This window comes from Chiloscyllium plagiosum, chromosome 23, assembly GCF_004010195.1.
Source record: "Chiloscyllium plagiosum isolate BGI_BamShark_2017 chromosome 23, ASM401019v2, whole genome shotgun sequence".
Lineage (NCBI taxonomy): Eukaryota > Metazoa > Chordata > Chondrichthyes > Orectolobiformes > Hemiscylliidae > Chiloscyllium > Chiloscyllium plagiosum.
Window position 1 is genome coordinate 11,117,924 of NC_057732.1, and position 13,584 is coordinate 11,131,507.

At 42.2% G+C, this 13,584-nt stretch overlaps 1 protein-coding gene across 5 annotated transcripts in view; it reads right to left on the reverse strand.

The window, feature by feature from the left end:
- The window catches only part of arhgef39 (Rho guanine nucleotide exchange factor (GEF) 39), a 187,086-nt gene that overhangs the window by 135,933 nt on the left and 37,569 nt on the right, over positions 1-13,584 (reverse strand). For 2 of the 5 annotated variants that reach the window (XM_043713509.1, XM_043713501.1), the window contains exon 1: positions 1,491-1,544. The exons of the other annotated variants lie outside the window; for them this stretch is intronic. The gene's annotated coding sequence lies outside the window, so the exon portion shown is untranslated. Of the gene's footprint in view, positions 1-1,490; positions 1,545-13,584 lie in introns of those variants that run through there. 5 annotated transcript variants of the gene reach the window in all.

Sequence of the window (13,584 nt, forward strand, 5' to 3'; positions counted from 1 at the left end):
CTCATTTATCTCTCCACCCTTCAGGCACTCTGCCGGTATTCCTGATGAAGGGCTTTTGCCCAAAACGTCGATTTTCCTGCTCCTCGGATGCTGCCTGAACTGCTGTGCTTTTCCAGCACCACTCTAATCCAGAATCTGGTTTCCAGCATCTGCAGTCATTGTTCAGACCAGAGAATGCACTTCCCAAATAGCCTTCACAGCAAGCTCCCAGCTCCAATTAGCACTGCCGTCCCAATACCCTAAGGGCAGGCTCATTTCCCATTGAAACGGATCCGCGTAAACAAAGAGGCAGACCAAGAGATCCCGGAAGACTTCGCTTGCAGAAGGAACACAATGGACAGACCTGGATGCCAGGAGAAGGAACATTTACACATATTCGCGTGGGTGGGAAATACAATGAAGAATCTCGAGAAGATATTCTTATCCACTAACGGAGATGGCTGGAATCTCCTGTGTCAATTACAAATGGACGCTTGATTAATTTCCATTCTGTTCATTCTTGTTTTAATCGCTTTATAATTTTCACCATTGTTCTGTAACCGCTTTACAGTTATCACCTTTGTCTTGTAACCCTATAAAATCGACCAGCACCAGAAGAGCATTCTGGCCATCTGTGCAGAGAATCAGTTCTGTGTCAGCCTGGTCAATTTCTCTTCTGCGATATGACTTTGTTTAATAAACCACTTGTCAATTTCACCGCGATCCTCATTTGTGGTCTCTGATTCATTGGGCTAAATTTCTCCGACAGTTAACGCGGTCAAAAGAAGAGTTACGGACTGACGTTAGAAATTTGCACAAGTGTGCAATGTGATTCTTTGGCCAATTCACGCTACTGGCACATTCATGAAATGAGTCCTTCCAGATTGGAAGCTAAAAATTAAGAGCACGTCAAATTCTTATGTTTACATAATTATTCTAAAAATACTTATGATGACTCCAAAAAACCTAAAGGATGAGACCCAAGTATCCAGCCCAACTGAAATACACCAATTTTGTGCGAGGTTTGTTTTTGCAGATGGAGCTGTCTACTCCTGCAGAATTTAATGTTTTATTTACAGTGATTACCACAAGCCCATCTTTTCATGTTGATGCACTTCCACAAGATGAGTCAAACATAACACTGCCAATAATTAATGAAAAGTCTGACTCAACCAAGTCATCCTACAATTTTATACGAGGGTTCTGAGTCACATTTGCAATAAGGCTAGAGGGACAGTAGAGGTTTGCTCTGCTTTAATACTGCCCCACAAATAATGGTATTGATTTAACACAGTGGTGATCATTTACTCAATTCTCAAAGGGTGATTCAATTAATTGAAGTAAGTCAGCCATTTTCCAATACTTCTCAATCCTCTTACACTGTGCTGTAAATCAAAATAAAACCAGTTTTTGATCATCATGTTAAAAAAATTCAGAATTTACAAATGAATGTTAAAATTGTGTAAGAATACAGATCAGAGTCTAGAAGGAGTCCATTCAGATCGTCATACCTGCATTGGTGCTTCTTCTCTCTCACAAATTCAATTTGTCCATAAAATTTATGCAAGTACATTATGTCAGCATTCTTAGGTACATAGGAAACAGGAAAGGGAATAAGCCACTTGGCCATTTAAGATGGTTCCACCATTTGTTATGATCATGGCTGATCATCCAATTCAATACTCAGTTCATGCCTTTCACCTCAAGTACTACATCCAAATCCATCCTGAAATCATGCATCGGTTTAGTCTCAACTGCTTCCTGCAGAAGTGAATACCATAGGCTCACCACTCTTTGGGTGAAGGCATTTCTCCTCATCTCAGTCCTACATGGCTTACCCCATATCCTTAGACTGTGACCCCTGGTTCGGGACTGACCCAACATCAGGAACAACCTTCTCGCATCTACCCTGTCTAGTTCTGTTAGAACTTTATAGGTTTCTGTGAGATCCCCTCCCTCATTCTCCTCAGCAAATTTAATCCTCACTAATTTAGCCTTTCCTCATATATCTGTCCTGCCAGGAATACGTCTGGTAAACCTTTGCTGCACTCCCTCTATAGCAAGAACATTCTTCCGCAGATAAGACTAAAACTGCACACAATATTCCACAGAGTGGTCTCACCAAGGCCCTGTATAACTGCAGCAAGACATTCCTGCTCCTGCACTCAAATCCTCTCACTATGAAGGTCAACATACCATTTGCCTTCTTCACTGTCTGCTGCTTACCTTCAGTAACTGGTGTATGAGGATATTCAGGTCTCGATGCACATTCCTTTCTAAATTTTTAGCCATTCACGTAACAATCTGCCCTCCTCCTTTTGCTGCCAAAGTAGACAACCTCACATTTGTCCACATGTTTCTGCATTTACCATGCACTTACTTACTCGCTTAACTTGTCCAAATCATATCGAAGTATAGAACATAGATCATAGAACAGTATAGCACAGTACAGGCCCTTTGGCCCACAATGTTGTGCCGACCATTTATCTTAATTTAAGTCAACCTAACCTACAGACCCCTCAATTTACTGCCGTCCATGTGCCTGTCCAGCAATTGCTTAAATGCCCGTTATGTCTCTGAATACCACCTCTGGCAATGCATTCCACGCACCCACCACTCTCTGCATAAAGAACCTAACTCTGACATCTCCCTTAAATTTTCCTCCAATCATCTTAAAATTATGCCCCCTTGAGACAGCCATTTCTGTCCTGGGGAAAAGTCTATGGTTACCTACTCTATCTATGCCTCTCTGTACACCTCTATCAAGAGTGAGCCCTAGCTCACTCAAGCTCTCTTCATAAGACATGCCCTCCAAACCAGGCAGCATCCTAGTAAATCTCCTCTGCACCTCTCTAAAGCATCTACATCCTTCCTATAATGAGGCAACCAGAACTGGACACAATATTCCAAGTGTGGTATGACAAGGTTTTATAGAGCAAAACCTCACGACTCTTAAACTCAATCTTCTTGTTAGTGAAAGCAAAAACACCATATGCCTTCTTAACAACCCTATCAACTTGGGTGGCAACTTTCAGGGAACTATGTATGTGGACCCCATGATCCCGCTGTTCCTCCACACTGCCAAGAATCCCATCTTTAGCCCTGTATTCAGCATTCAAATTCAACTTTCCAAAATGAATCACTTCGCATTTATCCAAGTTGAACTCCATCTGCCTATTCTCAGCCCAGTTCTGCATCCTGTCAATGTCTTGTTGTATCCTGTAACAGCCCTAACACTATCTACAACACCATCAACCTTTGTATCATTGGCAAACTTACTAACCAACTCTTCTACTTCTTCATCCATGTCATTATTAAAAACTACAAGGAACAGAGGCCCAAGGTCAGATCCCTGGGGACACCACTGGTCATCGACCTCCAGGCGGAAAACTTTAAATCCATTACCACTCACTATCTTCCTTCCACCAGCCAATTCTGTATCCAGACAGCTAAATTTCCCTGTATTCCATACTTCCTAACTTTCTGAATGAGCCTACCATGGGGAACCTTATCAAATGCCTTACTGAAATCCATTACACCACATCCACTGCTCGGCCTTCATCAACCTGTCTCATCACATCCTCAAAGAACTCAATAAGGTTGTGAGGCATGACCTGCCCCTCATAAAGCCATGCTGACTATCATTAATCAAATTATGTTTTTCCAAATAGTCAGAAATCCTCTCAGAATCCTTTCCAATACCTTCCTTACCATTGATATTAGACTGACTAGTTTGTAATTTCCAGGGATTTTGCCTCCCTCCAATCATCCAATTCTACTCCCATGGAGAGTGAGGATGCAAAGATCATTGCCAGAGGCAGAGCAATCTCATTCCTCACTTTCCGTAATAAACTTGGATATATCTGGTCTGGCCCTGGGGACTTATCTATCTTGATGCTTCTCAGAATTTCCAGCATATCCACTACCTTAATATCAATCTGTTCAAGTCTATTAACCTGGCCCACAGTGTTCTCACTATCAACAAGGTCCATCTCTCTAGTGAATACTGAAGCAAAACAAAAACTCATTTAGGGCCTCCCCTACCTCTTCAGACTCTAATTCCCTCCACTATCCCTGATTGGCCCTACCCTCTCTCTGATCTTTCTCTTATTCCTCACATAAGTGTAGAATATCTCTGCATTCTCCTTACCGTTCACCTAGCTTTGTGTCATTTGCAAACGTGGAGGTATTGCATTTAGTTCCTTCACAATATCGTTAATATATGTTGTGAATAGCTAGAGTCCCAACACAGATTCCCCATGAGTCACACATGGCATTCGGAAAAAGGCCTGTTTATCCCTACTCTTTGCTTCCTGTCTGCCAATAATATGCCTCAATTCTCTAGCTCCAATTCCATACATTTTTATCTTTTATGTGGCATTTTTTTAAAGCCTTCTGAAAGTCCAAGTAAATTAAATCCACTGGCTCACCTCATCAACTTGACTAGTTTCATCCTCAAAGAACTCCAGTAGATTTGTCAAGCATGATTTCCCCTTTGTAAGTCCATGCTGACTCTGTCTAGTCCTAAAATTGTTTTCCAAATGCTCAGAAATTATTTATTTTACAATGGTCTCCAGGATTTCCCTCACTCCCAATGTCAGGCCGACTATTCTATAATTCCCAGTTTCTCTCCAACTCCCTTCTTCAACACAAGGTTTACACTGGGTGTCTTCCAATCTGTAGGAACTGTTCCATGTGTATAGATTCTTGGAAGATGACCATCAATGCATCCATTATTTCTCAGACCACTTCCTTAAGTACTCTGTAGACAATCAGGGCATGGGCACTTATCCACCTTCAATCCCATCAATTTCCCAAACACTGTTTATCTATTATTCCTGGGTTCCAACAGTTCCTCCCTTTCATTAAACCCTAACAGTTGAGGTATATTATTCATGTCCTCCTTTGTGAGCACAGAACCAAAGCATAGTTAACCACAAATTATATAAACCCAACAACATCCAATTCAGTTTCTTCCAGTGCTACATGTAACTCATTACATTTGCAATTACCATTAATATTTTCAAGATTTATTTATGTCAAAGCAAAGAGTCCAAAGGATTTTTCTGGTTTCTCAGCATACTTTGGTTCACAAGCAGCTTGTCGCCATCTTGCCTTTGTGTTGACTGCCCCAGGCTTTAGTGCATCCCTCAGGTATTAAATCCTAAATCTGGGAATGTTCTCGTCTATAGCATTCGGTCAAGGACAACACTTTGTGTCAAAATAAACCTAGTTTTGGGCAGACTAAACACTGTCTTTCGTCAAGTTGATGGTACTCCAGTATCGTTTTGATGTTTGTCTCTTGGACAACCCATAGAGTACAAAGTCCTGCATCACAGAGTTTGATCATCATTAGCCTTGACAAAAACTACTGCATCTCTCAAAGACCTTCTTTGAAAATACAGAGCCCTGGATGGGAAATCATTTGAGACAGAACTTGTACAAGCTGTTCAAAGATCAGGCACCACCCTAGACAAGCTCTGTCCATACACTTAAGGTCAGCCTCAACTCAGTCCTTAACATTCTTGTTGCTGAAGAAGAAGTTCACTCAAGTATCCAAAGTCTAGGCTGACACTTCAATGCACTATTGAAGATATGTGCACTTTTGAAATGTTAAACTGAGGCCCTAACTTCCCTCTGAGGTGAATTTGTTGAGAATATTTATTTATTTTAAGAACTACGTGAAAAGTTGGAAGCCATGGAGCTGGTTGGATAGTTACTGGAAGAACAATATTTTTTAGCAAGTGGTTTCTTGGGAATGAAGTCAACAATTTAATTTCTGCTGTGGTCTATATGCTATTAACGGGAAGTCAAGTGAATTTGGATTAAAAAAAAACATAACGTTTTGAGGGTGATAAAGAGATGGGGTTTATAATCCTGACTCGCTGGAAAACCTGGCTTTGAAAAGGCTCTGGGGACCACTATGGAAATAATGCCCAGTAATTCAACAGGGGCTTCTGACTACTTTATAAAACCTGAAAATCTTAACTAAGGCCACTTTCTAAAACCTTGGCTTCTGCTTGCCTTCAATCTGAACTGAAACTGAAGATCTTATGCTGACCTATGACTGCCAACAATTTGATTTTATTGACAAGAAACCTGGTGGACAATGAGAGCTCATCAAATTCTATCACTATTTTAGACCTTTTGTCAACATAGTATTTCTGAAGAGACTGTTATCTTTTCAGCTGTGTAAATGTGTCTATATTTGAGATAAAGAGGTCATAGTTCTAATTCTGGATTACACATTAGATGTTAACTAGTCCTAAACAGGATTTATTTCTTAATAAAATTATAACAATGGTGTTACTGGTGGTGCAATAGGGCTTACTTAGAACATAGAACATAGAACAATACAGCACAGAACAGGCCCATCGGCCCATGATGCTGTGCCGAACATTTGTCCTAGCTTAAGCACCTATCCATGTACCTATCCAATTGCCGCTTAAAGGTCACCAATGATTCTGACTCGGCCACTCCCACAGGCAGCGCATTCCATGCCCCCATAACTCTCTGGGTAAAGAACCTACCCCTGACATGCCCCCTATACCTTCCACCCTTCACCTTAAATTTATGTCCCCTTGTAACACTCTGTTGTACCCGGGGAAAAAGTTTCTGACTGTCTACTCTATCTATGCCTCTGATCATCTTATAAACCTCTATCAAGTCACCCCTCATCCTACGCCGTTCCAACGAGAAAAGGCCCAGCACTCTCAACCTATCCTCGTACGACCTATTCTCCATTCCAGGCAAAATCCTGGTAAATCTTCTCNNNNTAGACCCCAAGGTCCCTCTGCTCCTCCACCTTACTAAGGTGGAACCCTACCGTTAACCCTGTATTCTGCATTCTTATTTGTTTTTCCAAAATGGACAACCTCACACTTGGCAGGGTTGAACTCCATCTGCCACTCCTCAGCCCAGCTCTGCATCATATCTAAGTCCCTATGCAGCTGACAACAGCCCTCCTCACTATCCACAACTCCATCAATCTTCGTATCGTCTGCAAATTTACTGACCCACCCTTCGACTCCCTCTTCCAAGTCATTAATAAAAATTACAAAAGCAGAGGACCCAGAACTGATCCCTGCGGAACTCCACTTGTAACTGGGCTCCAGGCTGAATATTTACCATCTACCACCATTCTCTGGTTTTGACCAGTTAGCCAGTTCTCTATCCAACTGGCCAAACTTCCCTCTATCCCATGCCTCCTGACCTTCCAGATAAGCCTACCATGGGGAACCTTATCAAATGCCTTACTAAAATCCATGTACACTACATCCACTGCTCCACCCTCATCCACATGCTTGGTCACCTCCTCAAAGAATTCAATAAGACTTGTAAGGCAAGACCTACCCCTCACAAATCCGTGTTGGCTGTCCCTAATCAAGCAGTGTCTTTCCAGATACTCATAAATCCTATTCCTCAGTACCCTTTCCATTACTTTGCCTACCAATGAAGTAATTTCCATTACTTTGCCTACCACTGGCCTGTAATTCCTGGGGTTATCCCTATTCCCTTTTTTGAACAGGGGCACAACATTCGCCACTGTCCAGTCCCCTAGCACCACCAGCACATTTTCCCTGTCAAAGTCGTAACACATTGCATTACCTCAACAATAAGCAGGCAAATTATCCTTGGTGTGCTGCCCAATATGTACACTACATTCATCATCATTAAAAGCAGATGATCTAGTTATTACTACAATGCCATTCTCTGGGATCTTGCTGTGTACAAATTGGCTGCAACTTTCCCTTGCCCATAAAGATAGTACAGGAAAGGGTTGCTGGGTTGGCTTGTGAATATCAAAGGTAGAAGATTCATTATCATCTCATCCATATTACTGTAAAGGGAAGTTAGATTGACATAAGCATATCAGAGATAGAGGATCAATTATGATCCAGTTAAATGGTGGAGCAGGCTCAAAGAGCTGAATGGCCTCCTCCTGCCCCTGTGTTATATCTTCCTACGTGCAAGGTCATGAAAGGTGCGCTCCAAATACAAGCTCCTCTTTTCCAACAGGTGTCACTAGACCAAAACTGGGGCTGCGAACTGTGGCTGTTTTCTCCCCCCTACTAGCTGCGAGACATTAGAATCACTCTCAGCATTATCCCAAGGACCAAATATTGAATATTTGCACACGTGTAGTCCTGAGGTATCTCCATCACCTCAGTATTGGATATTGCTGTCAGGTAGTAGAGAGGGCAAGGGGGAATTGTGTTATTCGTATTAACTCGCTCAAACAGGTTCACTTCCATATGGATCTGTTGACAACATGAACTGGAGGACAAAAAGACACTATTTGTGAAAGCAATTTTAGTAAGTCCTGTACCACGGTGTAGGTTTATTTCTTGGGTGGAAATATTCAAGAGTGTGGTGCTGGAAAAACACAGCAGGCCAGGCAGCATCCGAGGAGCAGGAGAATCAACGTTTTGGGCATAAGCCCTTCTTCCAGCTCCTCAGATGCTGCCTGGCCTGTTGCGTTTTTCCAGCACCACACTTTTCAACTCTGGTCTCCAGCATCTGCAGTCCTCACTTTCTCCTAGAAATATTCAAGGCCAAGTGACATGAAATGGATTTTCTTAAAAATGGTTCTGAACAAGGAAGTGATAAAAAGATGATTTAGTTAAATACTTATTGAATTTCACAGGTGAATAAACTACATTTCATGTGGTTAATCTCATTACAATACTTATTACAGTGACAGCCTGCCTCAGTTGGTAGCTTCTTACTTTTCCATCATGGGTTCAAATCTCACACAGCTTCAGCACATAATCAAGGCTGATGTTGCTGATTGTGGGAGGGTGTGTATTTTCTTCGAATGAGACACTAAACCCAGGTCCCGTTTGCCCATTCAAGTGGATGTAATGGATTTTGCAGCCAATATTCTGCCCTCCTTTCACAGCACTATGACAGATTATCTTACTATTGATTAATCTGAGGGGTCTTACTGTGTTGAAATCTTCTCCCATATTAATAAGAACGCTGATTATACTTACATAATTCATTGGTCTTGAAATGTTTGGACAAGGTGCTGGATAAATGCAATGTCTTCCTTTCTTTCAAAGAAACATTAAACAGTCTTTAAAGCAGCCTCCTTTGAGCAGCTCTTCAACAAACTCAGGACCCAATGAATTGTGGGGCCAGGATAGTTCAGTTTCAGCTTGATGCTGAGGCACCAAGTAGTTGGGACAATAAAATGTTTCTCTCTTTGTAGGTGAAATCCATTTTCACTAACAGTGTAATATGGTCTCCTGGGGGAAAAATTAACAGCAGCCATTGCTTCACATGTCCATTTTTATTTTCCATTTATTGAAAAAAATATTTGGAAAATATTTTTCTTTTATTCCAAACCAAAGCAAGATGACAGTGAGACTACGTAATGAAAAAAAAGAACTATCATTCTGCAAACTTCAGAAGTCAATCAAGGTTAAAAAACAATCTGTCCAGTCCATTTCCCGTGCCCAACATTTTCACATCCCGAATCACTATTCTACCAGAAATTGCAAGCTCCAGCCTGGACACTGGGTAAAACCAGAACGAGATAACGAGAGCCTGGATACAGTGTGTTCTGGTTCGGGTGAAAGGCAAGGCTGGTAAGTGTCGTGAATGCTGGATAACTAGAGAAATTGAGGAGAGATGAAATGAATCCTTAGAAGAGTATAAAGGCAGTAGGAGTATACTTAAGGGGGAAATCAGGAGGGCAAAAAGGGGACATAGCTGGCTTTTAGGGTTAAGGAGAACCCAAAGGGATTTTATAAATACCTTAAGGACAATAGGATAACTACGGAACGAATAGGGCCCTCAAAGATCAGCAAGGTGGCCTTTGTGTGGAACTTCAGGAAATGGGGGAGATAATAAACGAGTATTTTGCATCAGTATTTCCTGTGGAAAAGGGCACAGAAGATATAGAATGTAGGAAATAGATGGTGACATTTTCAAAAATGTACATGCTACAGAGGAGGAGGTGCTGGATATCTTAAAATGCATAAAAGTGGATAAATCCTCAGGACCTGATCAGGTGTAATCCAGAACTCTGGGGGAAGCTAGGGAACTGATTGCTGGGCCTCTTGCTGAAATATTTGTATCATCGAAACCTACAGGTAAGATCCCAGAAGACTGGAGGTTGACTAACATGGTACCATTTTTTAAGAAAGGTGGTAAGGAAAAGCCAGGGAACTCTAGACCAGTGAGCCTGAAATTGGTGGTGGGCACATTGTTGGAGGGAATCCTGAGGGACAGGATTTACATGTATTTGGAAAGGCAAGGACTGATTGGGGATAGTCAACATGGCTTTCTTTGTGGGAAATCACATTTCACTAACTTGATTGAGTTTTTTGAAGTTGTAATGAAGAGGATTGATGAGGGCAGAGTGATAGACGTGATCTATGTCAACTTCAGTAAGGTGATTGGCAAGGTTCCCCATGGGAGATTGGTTAGCAAGGTGAGACCACATGGAATACAGATAGAACTAGCCATTTGGATACAGAACTGGCTCAAAAGGTAGAAGACGGAGGGTTGTGTGGAGGGTTGCTTTTCAGACTGGAGGCCTGTGACCATTGGGGTGCCACAAGGATTGGTGCTGGGTCCACTGCTTTTGGTCATTTATATAAATGATTTGGATGTGAACTTAGGAGGTATAGTTAGTAAGTTTGCAGATGACACCAAAATTGGAGGTGTAGTGGACGGCGAAGAAGTTACCTCAGATTACAATGGGATCTTGATCAGATGGGCCAATGGGCTGAGGAGTGGCAGATGTAGTTTAATTTAGATAAATGTAAGGTGCTGCATTTTGGGAAAGCAAATCTTAGCAGGACTTATACGCTCAATGGTAAGGTCCTACAGAGTACTGCTGAACCTTGGAGTGCAGGTTCATGGCTCCTTGAAAGTGGAGTTGTCAGTAGATGGGATAATGAAGATGATGCTTAGTATGCTTTCCTTTATTAGTCAGATCATTGAGTCTAGGAATTGGGAGGTCATGTTGTGGCTGTATAGGACACTGGTTAGGCCACTATTGGAATACAGGCACTGTGTGCAATTCTGGTTTCCCTCCTGTAGGAAGAATGTTGTAAAACTTGAAATGGTTCAGAAAAGATTTACAAGGATGTTATCAGGGTTGGAGGGTTGAAGCTATAGGGTGAGGCTGAATAGGCTGGGCTGCTTTCCCTGGAGCGTCAGAGGCTGAGGGCTGACCTCAAAGAAGTTTATAAAAGTATGAAGGGCACTGATTTGGTAAATAGACAAAATCTTTTCCCTGAGGTGTGGGAGTCCAGAACTAGAGGGCATAGGTTTAAGGTGAAAGGGGAAAAATTTAAAAGGGACCTAAGGGGCAACATTTTTCATGGAGAAGGTGGTGCGTGTATGGAATGAGCTGCCAGAGGACGTGGTGGAGGCTGGTACAATTACAACATTTACAAGGCATCTGGATTGGCATATGAAAAGAAAGGGTTTAGAAGGATATGGGCCAAGTGCTGGCAAAGGGGACTAGATTAATTTAGGATATCTGGTCAGCATGGATGCGATGGACCATGCTTTACATCTCTGTGACTCTATGACCAGAGTCTCCATCCACAGTCAAATATTTCTTTTATAAGCATGGACTGTGTGCTGCCTCTTGACCCATGATGAGGCTGCAAAATCAGAAATTGCTGGGAAAACTCAGCAGATCTGGGAGCATCTATGGAGAGAAAGCAGACTTAACATTTTGGGTCCAGTGACTTTTCTTCACAACTGATTATAACAGGGAATACGTTGGCATATATGCTGACAATGGGGTGCAGAAAGGGGTGAGGAGTAAACAGTAGGAAGAGATGGAGGTCAGAGAAAGAGAGAACACCATTTGGACAAACAAAAGGTTGGGCAAAGGTTGACCCGGGAGAATAAACAGCTGCTGAAAGGGGGATCATGAGCAGCTGACAATGGGTTGTTTGTGGTAGCAGCCCATTTGATGACAAAACCTGGTGTGTGTGTGTGTGTGTGGGGGGGGGTTGGGGTTTGGAGTAAAATCATGGAAGAAGGTTCTTGGGTCCTAAATATGTCTGTGGGGTACGTGGAACATTGCTTGTTTCACTCCTACCCTGGCCCCCAATGCTCAACTCTTTCTCCCATGCATTGATTACAGGATCGGTGCAGCTTGCCTCTCTCGTCTGGAATTGGAAAAGTTTATCAATTTTGCCTCCCCTTCTCTTCCCTCCTGCAACAGTGATAGAGTTTCTTTGTCCTCACTTTGCACCCCACCAACCTCCACATCCGAAAAATCACAAGCCACCATTTCTGCCATAGGTTGGGAAGCTATTTGACAGAATTCTTCGGGATAGGAAAAGTATGGCCTAATTAGGGGCAGTCAACATGGCTTTGTGCAGGGCAGCTCATGTCTTACTAACTTGATTGCATTTTTTGAGGAGGTGAAAAAGGTGATTGATGAAAGTAGAACAATGACGTCGTCTGCATGGATTTTAGTAAAACTTTTTACAAGATCCATCATAGTAGGCTCATCCACAAGATTAAGATGCAAGGGATCCATGGTGACTTTGCCACGTGGATGCAGAATTGGCTTTAACATAGAAGTCAGAAGGTACTGGTGGAAGGGTGTTTTTCTGGCGAGAGGTCTTTCACTAGTGGTGTTCCACAGGGATCCATAGTAAGACCTCTGCTCTTTGTGATATATATCAGACACACAAATAACTTGAATGAAAATGTAGACAGGTGGGTTAGTAAATTTGCGGATGATACAGAAATAGGTGGAGTTGTGAATAGTATAGAAGGAGGTCAAAGGATACAGCAGGAAATAGATCAATTGCAGATATGGGCAGAAAAATGGCAGTTGGAGTTTAGACCATAAGACCAACTTAAAAGAGAATAAAGACAGTAGGAGTATACTTAAGAGGGAAATCAGGAGAGCAAAAAGGGGACATGAGATAGCTTTGGCAAATAGAATTAAGGAGAATCCAAAGGGTTTTTACAAATATATTAAGGACAAAAGGGTAATTAGGGAGAGAATAGGGCCCCTCAAAGATCAGCAAGGCGGCCTTTGGGTGCAGCCGCAGAAAATGGTGGAGATACTAAATGAGTATTTTGCATCAGTATTTACTGTGGAAAAGGATATAGAAGATATAGACTGTAGGGAAATAGATGGTGACATCTTGCAAAATGTCCAGATTACAGAGGAGGAAGTGCTGGATGTCTTGAAACGGGTAAAGATGGATAAATCCACAGGAACTGATCAGGTATATCTGAGACCTCTGTGGGAAGCTAAAGAAATGATTGCTGGGCCTCTTGCTGAGTTATTTGTATCATCGATAGTCACAGGAGAGGTGCCAGAAGACTGGAGGTTGGCAAGCGTGGTGCCACTGTTTAAGAAGGGTGGTAAAGACAAGCCAGGAAACTATAGACTGGTGAACCTCGGTGGTGGGCAAGTTGTTGGAGGGAATACTGAGGGACAGGGTGTACATGTATTTGGAAAGGCAAGGACTGATCAGGGATAGTCAACATGGCTTTGTGCGTGGGAAATCATGTCTCACAAACTTGATTGAGTTTTTTGAAGAAGTAACAAAGAGGATTGTTGAGGGCAGAGCAGTAGATGTGATCTATATGTACTTCAGTAAGGCG